Below are 10,488 nucleotides of genomic sequence, written 5' to 3' on the forward strand. Positions count from 1 at the left end.
GGCTAAATTACAACAATCCAGTAAGCACCTTTCAGAAATTTTCGAACAAGAAGAGGAGATGGCAGCCGAAAATAATAATAATGCAAGGAGGATGCTTGGTGACTTTACTGCACCTAATTCCAATTTACATGGAAGAAGCATCTCCATTCCTGCCATTGGAGCAAACAATTTTGAGCTGAAACCTCAATTAGTTTCCCTGATGCATCAGAACTGCAAGTTTCATGGACTTCCATCTGAAGATCCTTTTCAGTTCTTAACTGAATTCTTGCAGATCTGTGATACTGTTAAGACTAATGGAGTAGATCCTGAAGTCTACAGGCTCATGCTTTTCCCTTTTGCTGTGAGAGACAGAGCTAGAATATGGTTGGACTCTCAACCTAAGGATAGCCTGAACTCTTGGGATAAGCTGGTCAAGGCTTTCTTAGCCAAGTTCTTTCCTCCTCAAAAGCTGAGTAAACTTAGAGTGGATGTTCAAACCTTTAGACAGAAGGAAGGTGAATCCCTCTATGAAGCTTGGGAGAGATACAAAGAACTGACCAAAAAGTGTCCTTCTGACATGCTTTCAGAATGGACCATCCTGGATATATTCTATGATGGTCTATCTGAATTGGCTAAGATGTCATTGGATACTTCTGCAGGTGGATCCATTCACCTAAAGAAAACACCTGCAGAAGCTCAAGAACTCATTGACATGGTTGCCAATAACCAGTTCATGTACACTTCTGAGAGGAATCCTGTGAGTAATGGGACGCTTATGAAGAAGGGAGTTCTTGAAATTGATACTCTGAATGCTATATTGTCTCAGAATAAAATATTGACTCAGCAAGTCAATATGATTTCTCAGAGTCTGAATGGAATGCAAGCTGCATCCAACAGTACTCAAGAGGCATCTTCTGAAGAAGAAGCTTATGATCCTGAAAACCCTGCAATAGCAGAGGTGAATTACATGGGTGAACCTTATGGAAACACCTATAACCCCTCATGGAGAAATCACCCAAATCTCTCATAGAAGGATCATCAAAAGCCTCAACAAGGCTTTAATAATGGTGGAAGAAATAGGTTTAACAATAGTAAACCTTTTCCATCATCCACTCAGCAACAGACAGAGAATTCTGAACAAAATACCTTTAATTTAGCAAACTTAGTCTCTGATCTGTCCAAGGCCACTATGAGTTTCATGAATGAAACAAGATCCTCCATTATAAATTTGGAAGCACAAGTGGGTCAGCTGAGTAAAAGAGTCACTGAAATCCCTCCTAGTACTCTCCCAAGCAATACAGAAGAAAATCCAAAAGGAGAGTGCAAGGCCATTGAAATGACCATCATGGCCGAATCCAAGGAAGAAGGGGAGGACGTGAATCCCAAGGAGGAAGACCTCCTGGGACGTCCAGTGATCAATAAGGAGCTTCCCTCTGAGGAACCAAAAGAATCTGAGACTCATCTAGAGACCATAGAGATTTCATTGAACCTCCTTATACCCTTCATGAGCTCTGATAAAGTAAATTGAGCAAGTAATTAAAGAAAGCAAGTAATAAAGAGAGACATTCATGGCAAGAATTGAGATCATAGGCTTTCTATCCTAGTCATGCATGATTAATTCGCCTTATTTAGTTAACTCACACATCGGAAGAATGTCAAACAAGACTAATTAATCATGTCACAAATATAAACAAGAATTTATCTCATTACGTCAACTCCAACAAATAGGGAGAAAGTCTAACGAGACTAGCTAATCTCAATCCAAAAGTCCTAACCAACTTACTAATTAAACTAGCAAAAGATTAGCGTCAATGGAAACAATATTCCATAAGTCCTAATCAACTCACTAATTAAATTAGCAAAAGATTAGCGTCAATGGAAACAATATTAGCTAACAACTCTAGATCACCAACATAAGTTGGGTTTTCATGACTCAAGATTGCCTAATTACTCTTTCCAAGCTAAGAATGCTCAAAATCTACTCTAACATCCTTCCAAGCATTTTATCAAACACTTGGAAGGCATACATGGAAAGCATAATAAATGACAAGAAATATTAAAATCTACCAACTACCAATAGCAAGAAAAGTAAAATCAATAACTCAAATCAACAATAAAAAATAACATCAAACATAAAATTACATTAAAGGAAAATTAAGATCCAACAAGGTTCATGAACATAAAAGCAAAAAAATAAAAGAAATGAACAAGTAAAAACTAGAAGAGTAGAGATGTAACAACAAAAAATTAAAAGGAGAAACTAAATCAAAACAAGAATTAAAAGTGAGATTCAAGAAAATTAAACCTAAACTACCCTAAATTCTAGAGAGAAGAGAGAGCTTGTCTCTCTAGAATTCTACCCTAAAACATGATGAAAACTAAACTATGACTACTTGCTACATTCCCCCTTCAATCCTTGGGTTCAATAGCATCAAAAATGGGTTGGATTGGGCCCAAAATGAGCTGCAAAGTGGGCCACATACAGCATCGGCGCGTGCGCGCCCCTGAACGCAAAGCAACATATATCGAATTTTATATTATTTCGAAGCTCCGGATGTTAGCTTTCTAACGCAACTGAAACCGCCTCATTTGGACCTCTGTAGCTCAAGTTATGGTCGTTTGAGTGCGAAGAGGTCAGGCTTGACAGCTTTACGGTTCCTTCATTTCTTCATGAGTTCTCCCACTTTGCATGCTTTTCTCCTCACTTCTTCCATCCAATACTTGCCTTATAAACCTGAAATTACTCAACAAACATATCAAGGCATCGAATGGAATTAAAGTAAATTAAAATCACTAATTTTAGGGCCTAAAAAGCATGTTTTCACATTTAAGCACAAATCAAGGGAGAATTACAAAACCATGCTATTTCATTGAATAAATGTGAGAAAAGTTGATAAAATCCCTCAAAATAAGCACAAGATAAACCACAAAATTGGGATTTATCAAATCTCCCCACACTTAAACCAAGCATGTCCTCATGCTAAGAATAAAGAAGGACAAGAAAAGGGTATGAACATTTATTCAATGCAAAGAAGCTATATGCACCTATCTACATGCATGCAACTAAATGCAAAATGATTCTACCTACTTGGTTAAAAGTAAATCAATCTCCAAGAACATATATGCACATATAGGGCTAAGTAGTATGATGATTCATGAATCCTACCAATTCAAATATTAAAATGAAGTTCAAATAGACTTGCAAGAAGAACACTCATAAAAGCCAGAAACAAGGAATTGAGTATCGAACCCTCACCGGAAGTGTATCCGCTCTAGTCGCTCTAGTGTATAGGGTCGATCACTCAATTCTCTTCTACTCATGCTTTCTAAGATTTGTTTTTCATCTAACAATCAACAATTATTCAATGCATGCATACATTCATCATGAGGACTTATTCATAGGTTGTAATGGGGCTAGGGTCAAGGTAGGGATGCATATGGTCAAGTGAGCTTGAAATTTGTATCTTTGATTAGCCTAAGCTCTCACTAAACACATATAACAACCTATACAATTCTAATACACAACCTAGCTGCCCACGATTCCCACTTTTTTCACATACTCATGCATTCTTTTTAATTCACATTCCATATGCATTGATTTTTATTGAACCTTACTTTGGAGAATTTTTGTCCCCTTTTTGTTGTATTCTTTTTCTATATATTTTTCTTTTTCTTTTTCTATATTATTTTTTCTTTTTATATATATATTTTTTTCTGCACATTTTTTTTTTTGAAAAATATATACAAACATATCAATGCATATGGTTTTATATATGGTGCATGAATATGTACCCAATTTCCAATATTTTCAACAAAAATAAAAATTACACTTTTACCTCAACCAATGTCCTAAGTTTTCCATACCCAATTGATACACACCCTCACTAACCTAAGCTAATCAAAGATCCAAATTAAGGATATTTATTGTTTTTCACTTAAGGGTAGTGATGTGCTAACATTAAGAACAAAAGGGATTCAATAGGCTCAAAATTGGCTAACAATGGTTGATGAAAGGTAGGCTATTTGGGTAAGTGAGCTAAATAAAATGATGGCCTCAATCATATAAATGCATGTACACATAGAATAATGGACATAAAGAATCAAACAAATCAAAGATTACAATCATAGAAAGAGAATAATGCACACAAGAATGAAAATAAGTGGTTATAAGATGTAACCACACAATTAGGCTCAAAACTCACATGCTTGTGTTCTTAGCTCAAAAACCATGTTCCAAAATAAATTCTTCAAGCAAGTTTGTCACAAAAAATTTTTTCAAATTGGTAGGGTGCCCTAAAACAATTTTTCTTAGAAAAGAAATCATCGCCCTAACCAAGTAGTCCTAACATAAAAAAAAATGCTCAAATATGTACAAATTTTAACTATCATGCAACCTATCATGCAATGAAACAACTAACTAGCAAAGGAAATCAAGAATTGGTGTTGAAAGAAAGAAATTGTTACCCATGGAGATCGGTCGGACGACCTCCCCACACTTAGAAATTTGCACCGTCCTCGGTGCATGCAAAGAAGAGCAAGGTGGACGGATTTCTACAATTGATGAGCTCCTTCAAGAGGTTGTGCGGGTGAACTTGTTTGTTGCCCCATTTAGAAGCCCTTCCATTCCTTTCCTTCTTGGTGGCCAACCTAAAAGGAAAGAAAAAGAAAGAAAATTAAGCCTACAACAAAGATAGCAAAGCAAGTAGAACATAGGCGGGGACTAATGCCAAATAAGAGTAAAGTTCTCACTACATGTTAGCTACGCATGTAAGTGAGGAAGCAATATAGGAAAAGGGCATATCAATTAATACTTGATGCAAGAACAAGTTAAAGCATGAAGAGCATATTGAGCATCAAGCTTAATCAATAATTGACACAAACAAGATTAGTGGTAAGCATGAGAGTATTTGGTCCCATCCTAACTCAATGATGATGAAGTATAAAAACAAGGGATCATGAGTCAGGAAGGACTAAAGCACCAATCTTGTGTGTAGAGAAAATATTACAATTAATACCAAACAAGTCACAAAGCACCAAGATTAACCAAGAAATTCTCAACAATTGAGTAAAAGAATCCAACACCATTATTAAAATAAGAAACTTAGAAAAGAAAATAAGAACAAGCTATAAAAACAAAATTAAAATGCAATGAATGAAAATAAGCAAATGCAATAAAAGGAAATGGAAGAAAAGAAAAAAAAAATTTATTATTTTTTTATTTTTATTTTTATTATTTATTTTTTTTTTAACAAAAAATTTTCAAGAGAGGAAGAAGAAGAAAAAAGAAAAAAAAGAAAAAATAGTAGAAAGAAAGAAGAAGAAAAGAAGAAAGAAGGAGAAAGGTGAAAGGAGAAAAACAGGGCGCAAATCCGTGCATATGCGCCATGCGTGCTTAGGCACGGATGCAGCAGATACAATCCGCGCGCGTGCGCCATGCGTGCTAAAGTGCGGATGCGACAGGGACAATCGGCGCGCGCGCGCCATGCGTGCTTACGCACGGATCGCCTGGCACAAAGTAGGCATAAAGTGGGCACAACTCTCGGGTTTTAGTACTAGGAGTTGTGAAACCACACCGGCGCGCGTGCGCACTGCGCGCTTGGGCGCCGATGCCCGTTTTTTTTTTAAAGAAGCACAAACACAGAATTTAATACTCTCCTAATCTATAAACATTCTAAAGCAAGCAAAATTCAAATTTTACAACAAATCTTTTTGTTTTTTTTTTTTGAAAAATTTTCAAATACACTAAAAACAAAACTTATACTACAAGCAAAATGCAATCTAACTACAACTATTCTAAGCAAAGCATAAATGCAATAAACAACCTATCAATAAAAGTAAAATGCATAGGAGTATAGAAAATAAGAAGAACTACCTACAATGGCAACTCTAATCACTTATTAACCAAATCTAAAAGAGAGTGGAAAGAGTTTACCATGGTGGGGTGTCTCCCACCTAGCACTTTTAGTTTAAATCCTTAAGTTGGACATTTGGGAAGCTCCTTGTCATGGTGGCTTATGCTTGTATTCATCCTTGATCCTCCAAGAATACTTGCTCCTCAATTGGTTGTCAGAATTTCCAACCATTTCCACCAAGCTTGGGTGAGATTCTTCCCAAGATATGAGCTCCCAAAATTGATCCTCATATATTCCCGGATCCCAAATCTTGTTTTTGCACCCATCTTCAAGTTGATCATCATAGCTCCAATTAGGTGGTTTAGCCTTGGAATTCTCAAAAAAGCCTCCAAACAACTTCCTAGACCCATACAATTTAGCTCCACACCAAACCTTGCAATCAAACTTTGAACATGCAACCATAATGAACCTAGAATGATGTTTCCAACCACTACACAACTCTCTCCTACTCTTAACTCCACAAAGAGCTCTAAGTTGACCATCATTTTCAATCAAACCATATTCAAGTGGGAAAGTAAAGATTAGAGATAAGGATTTTACCCACTTGAATGTTATTTTGGATGGTGACTTAGGAAGGGACATCTCTAATGGTCTTGTAAGTTCCATTCCCTTGTGCTCTTCTTTGAATACCTCCACCTCTTGGCAAGCTTCTTCCATGTTCACCTCTTGACAAGGCTCTTCATGTCCAATTACTTCCTCACCAACCTCTTCTAGCTCTCCTCCATTCTTCATATCACAACTTGGAGGTAATGTAAAACTTGTCTCAACATCCACCTCAATTTCAAGAGGAGAAGATTCTTCAAATACCAAAGGATCATGTGTTGGTGTGGGCTCATCTTTAAGAGGAAGATTTGTTGCTTGCTCACCTTCTTCCAATTCTTCATCATTCATTATATGCTTAGGAGGTTGCACATTATCCTCCTCAACATCAAATTCAAGCTCATTGAAAGAAGGTTCAACAACTTCCACAAAATCATCAACAATGTCACTTGGTGTGGAAGTGCTCTCAAGTTTGAAATTCACCTCTTGTTCAACTTCCTCTAACTCTTCAACCACTTCTTCTTCTTTAACAATCTCTCCCTCCTCCACTTGCTGTAAGACATACCCCATCTCTTTGTCCTCATGTTGAGATTCTAAAATCTCCTTCATGCTCCTTTCTTCGGTTAATTTCTCACACTCATCCGTGGAGATGCTTTGCTTGTTGCATGAGTCCCATGAGTCCAAGTTGGCTTTAATTTTGGCAAGGTTAGCCTCAATAGCTTCATAATTCCTCCTTTGGGCTTCCTCTTGCTCCTTTAGATGGATTATTGCTTGAAGCCGATCCATTTCTTCCTTGAGACGATCCATTGACTCTTGGATGGATGGATGTGGGTGTTCTTCCTTGGATGGTTGTGGTGGAAAGGGAAATTCATTATGTGGTTGAAAGTTATCATACATGGGAGGTGATTCATCTTGGTAAGGGTAGTGAGGTGGTGGTTCTTGAGGGTATTGGTGGTGGAATTGTGGTGGTTCTTCATATGGTTCATATGGATCATAAGGTGGTTAGTATGGTGGATATGGTTGGGGTCATATGGAGGTGGTTGGTGAAAAGGGGCTTATGAGTAAGGTGGTTCAAAATTATGTTGAGGAGGTGGTTCATAGGCATGTGGTGGTAGTTGTTGACAATCACAATAAGGGTCACCACATCCATTAGATTGATATGCATTAGGATGAGAGTTATACCCATAAGAATCCGGAGGTTGTTGTTGCCAAGAAGGTTGATCAATCCCTTGAGGCTCCTCCCACCTTTGATTGTTCCATCCTTGATGCATATTGTCATTATAGTCCCCATTTCCTACAACATAATTTGAGCCAAACTCATAGCCAAAGTGATGAGAATTCATAGTAGCAAACAAAAACAAAAACTAACAAAAATAAGCAACAAAGTCCTAAATCTAACAAAAACTAACAAACAAACAAAAGGCAAACATATTCACATATTCACAATAGCCAATAATGTAACACCATTGCAACTCCCCGGCAACGGCGCCATTTTGATAATGAGAATTTGTCGTGTCGGTCTAGAATTTCTCTTCTAGAAATAAGAACTTTGTTGTAAGCATAGTTCTAAACCAGCAAACAATTCCCACATCAAAAATTTGAGTTGTCACAAGTAACAAACCCCAATGAAAATTAACCGAAGTATTAAGACTCCGGGTTGTCTCACGAAGAGTTACAATGAAATGTATGCTTATTGGCTATGAAGGATGTAAGGGGGGGTTTTGGTTGATTAGAGGGGCAATAAAATAAAAAGACAAGAAAAGTAAATTGAGCAAGTAATTAAAGAAAGCAAGTAATAAAGAGAAACATTCATGGCAAGAATTGAGATCATAGGCTTTCTATCCTAGTCATGCATGATTAATTCGCCTTATTTAGTTAACTCACACATCAGGAGAATGTCAAACAAGACTAATTAATCATGTCACAAATATAAACAAGAATTTATCTCATTACGTCAACTCCAACAAATAGGGAGAAAGTCTAACGAGACTAGCTAATCTCAATCCAAAAGTCCTAACCAACTTACTAATTAAACTAGCAAAAGATTAGCGTCAATGGAAACAATATTCCATAAGTCCTAATCAACTCACTAATTAAATTAGCAAAAGATTAGCATCAATGGAAACAATATTAGCTAACAACTCTAGATCACCAACATAAGTTGGGTTTTCATGACTCAAGATTGCCTAATTACTCTTTCCAAGCCAAGAATGCTCAAAATCTACTCTAACATCCTTCCAAGCATTTTATCAAACACTTGGAAGGCATACATGGAAAGCATAATAAATGACAAGAAATATTAAAATCTACCAACTACCAATAGCAAGAAAAGTAAAATCAATAACTCAAATCAACAATAAAAAAATAACATCAAACATAAAATTGCATTAAAGGAAAATTAAGATCCAACAAGGTTCATGAACATAAAAGTAACAAAATAAAAGAAATGAACAAGTAAAAACTAGAAGAGTAGAGATGTAACAACAAGAAATTAAAAGGAGAAACTAAATCAAAATAAGAATTAAAAGTGAGACTCAAGAAAATTAAACCTAAACTACCCTAAATTCTAGAGAGAAGAGAGAGCTTCTCTCTCTAGAATTCTACCCTAAAACATGATAAAAACTAAACTATGACTACTTGCTACATTCTCCCTTCAATCCTTGGGTTCAATAGCATCAAAAATGGGTTGGATTGGGCCCAAAATGAGCTGCAAAGTGGGCCACATACAGCATCGACGCGCGCGCACAAAGTGTGCGTGCACGCCCCTGAACGCAAAGCAACATATATCGAATTTAATATCATTTCGAAACTCCGGATGTTAGCTTTCCAACACAACTGAAACCGCCTCATTTGGACCTCCGTAGCTCAAGTTATGGTCGTTTGAGTGCGAAGAGGTCAGGCTTGACAACTTTACGGTTCCTTCATTTCTTCATGAGTTCTCCCACTTTGCATGCTTTTCTCCTCACTTCTTCCATCCAATACTTGCCTTATGAACCTGAAATTACTCAACAAACATATCAAGGCATCGAATGGAATTAAAGTGAATTAAAATCACCAATTTTAGGGCTTAAAAAGCATGTTTTCACATTTAAGCACAAATCAAGGGAGAATTGCAAAACCATGCTATTTCATTGAATAAATGTGAGAAAAGTTGATAAAATCCCTCAAAATAAGCACAAGATAAACCACAAAATTGGTGGATTTATCCACTTTTTCCCACATTTATTCAATAAAACAGCATGGTTTTGTAATTCTCCCTTAAATTGTGCTTAAATGCAAAAATATGCTTTTTAGGCCTTAATTTGGTGATTTTAGATCCACCTTAATTCCATTCGATGCCTTGATGTGTTTGTTAAGTAATTTTAGGTTCATAATTCAAGTATTGGATGGAAGGAATGAGGAGAAAAGCATACAAAGAGGAGAATGCATGAAGAAACAAGGAGTTGGAATGCACCAATGCTCGCGCACGTGTACAAGGCGCGCACGCGCAGAAGTAGTTTTTCACAAGGACGCGCCCGTGTACATACCGCTTCCGCGCAGATTGGGAATTTGCCAGCGACGCGCACGCGCACATGGCACGTGCGCGCCGATACTCTTACTTGGTCCACTTAATGGCAAAACGCTGGAGGCGATTTCTGAGCTGCCCAAGCCCAAATCCAACTTGTTTCTGAGTGTATTTCATGCAGAATTAAAGTCCAAGCAAAGGGAGAGCAATTAGTTTTAGCCAACATGAGCCTTTAGTTAGTTTCTAGAGAGAGAAGCTCTCTCTTCTCTCTAGAATTAGGTTAGGATTAGGTTAGATCATTTTATTTTCATGTTTAATTACTTCATCTCATCTTGTTTCTTCTATAATTTCACTTTTCTACATCTTAATTCTCTTAGTTTTTATGTTAACCTTCCTTTTTACTCTCTTTTGGGATGATGAACTCATGTTGGATTTGTTTACACTTAATGCAATTTTAATGTTGATGTCTCTTTAATTGATGTTGATTTGGATTGTGATTTTACATTTCTTGTAATTGATAGTTAGTAGTTTTACATTTCTGCACTCTCACTA

General features: G+C 36.8%; 1 non-coding gene across 1 annotated transcript; it reads right to left on the reverse strand.

Moving 5' to 3' along the window:
• Positions 1–454: 454 nt before the first annotated feature.
• On the reverse strand, positions 455–562 carry LOC112788517 (small nucleolar RNA R71). Its single transcript, XR_003195877.1, has one exon. It is a non-coding gene; the product is annotated as a small nucleolar RNA R71 (small nucleolar RNA).
• Between the last annotated feature and the right edge of the window lie 9,926 nt (positions 563–10,488).

This window comes from Arachis hypogaea, chromosome 20, assembly GCF_003086295.3.
Source record: "Arachis hypogaea cultivar Tifrunner chromosome 20, arahy.Tifrunner.gnm2.J5K5, whole genome shotgun sequence".
Lineage (NCBI taxonomy): Eukaryota > Viridiplantae > Streptophyta > Magnoliopsida > Fabales > Fabaceae > Arachis > Arachis hypogaea.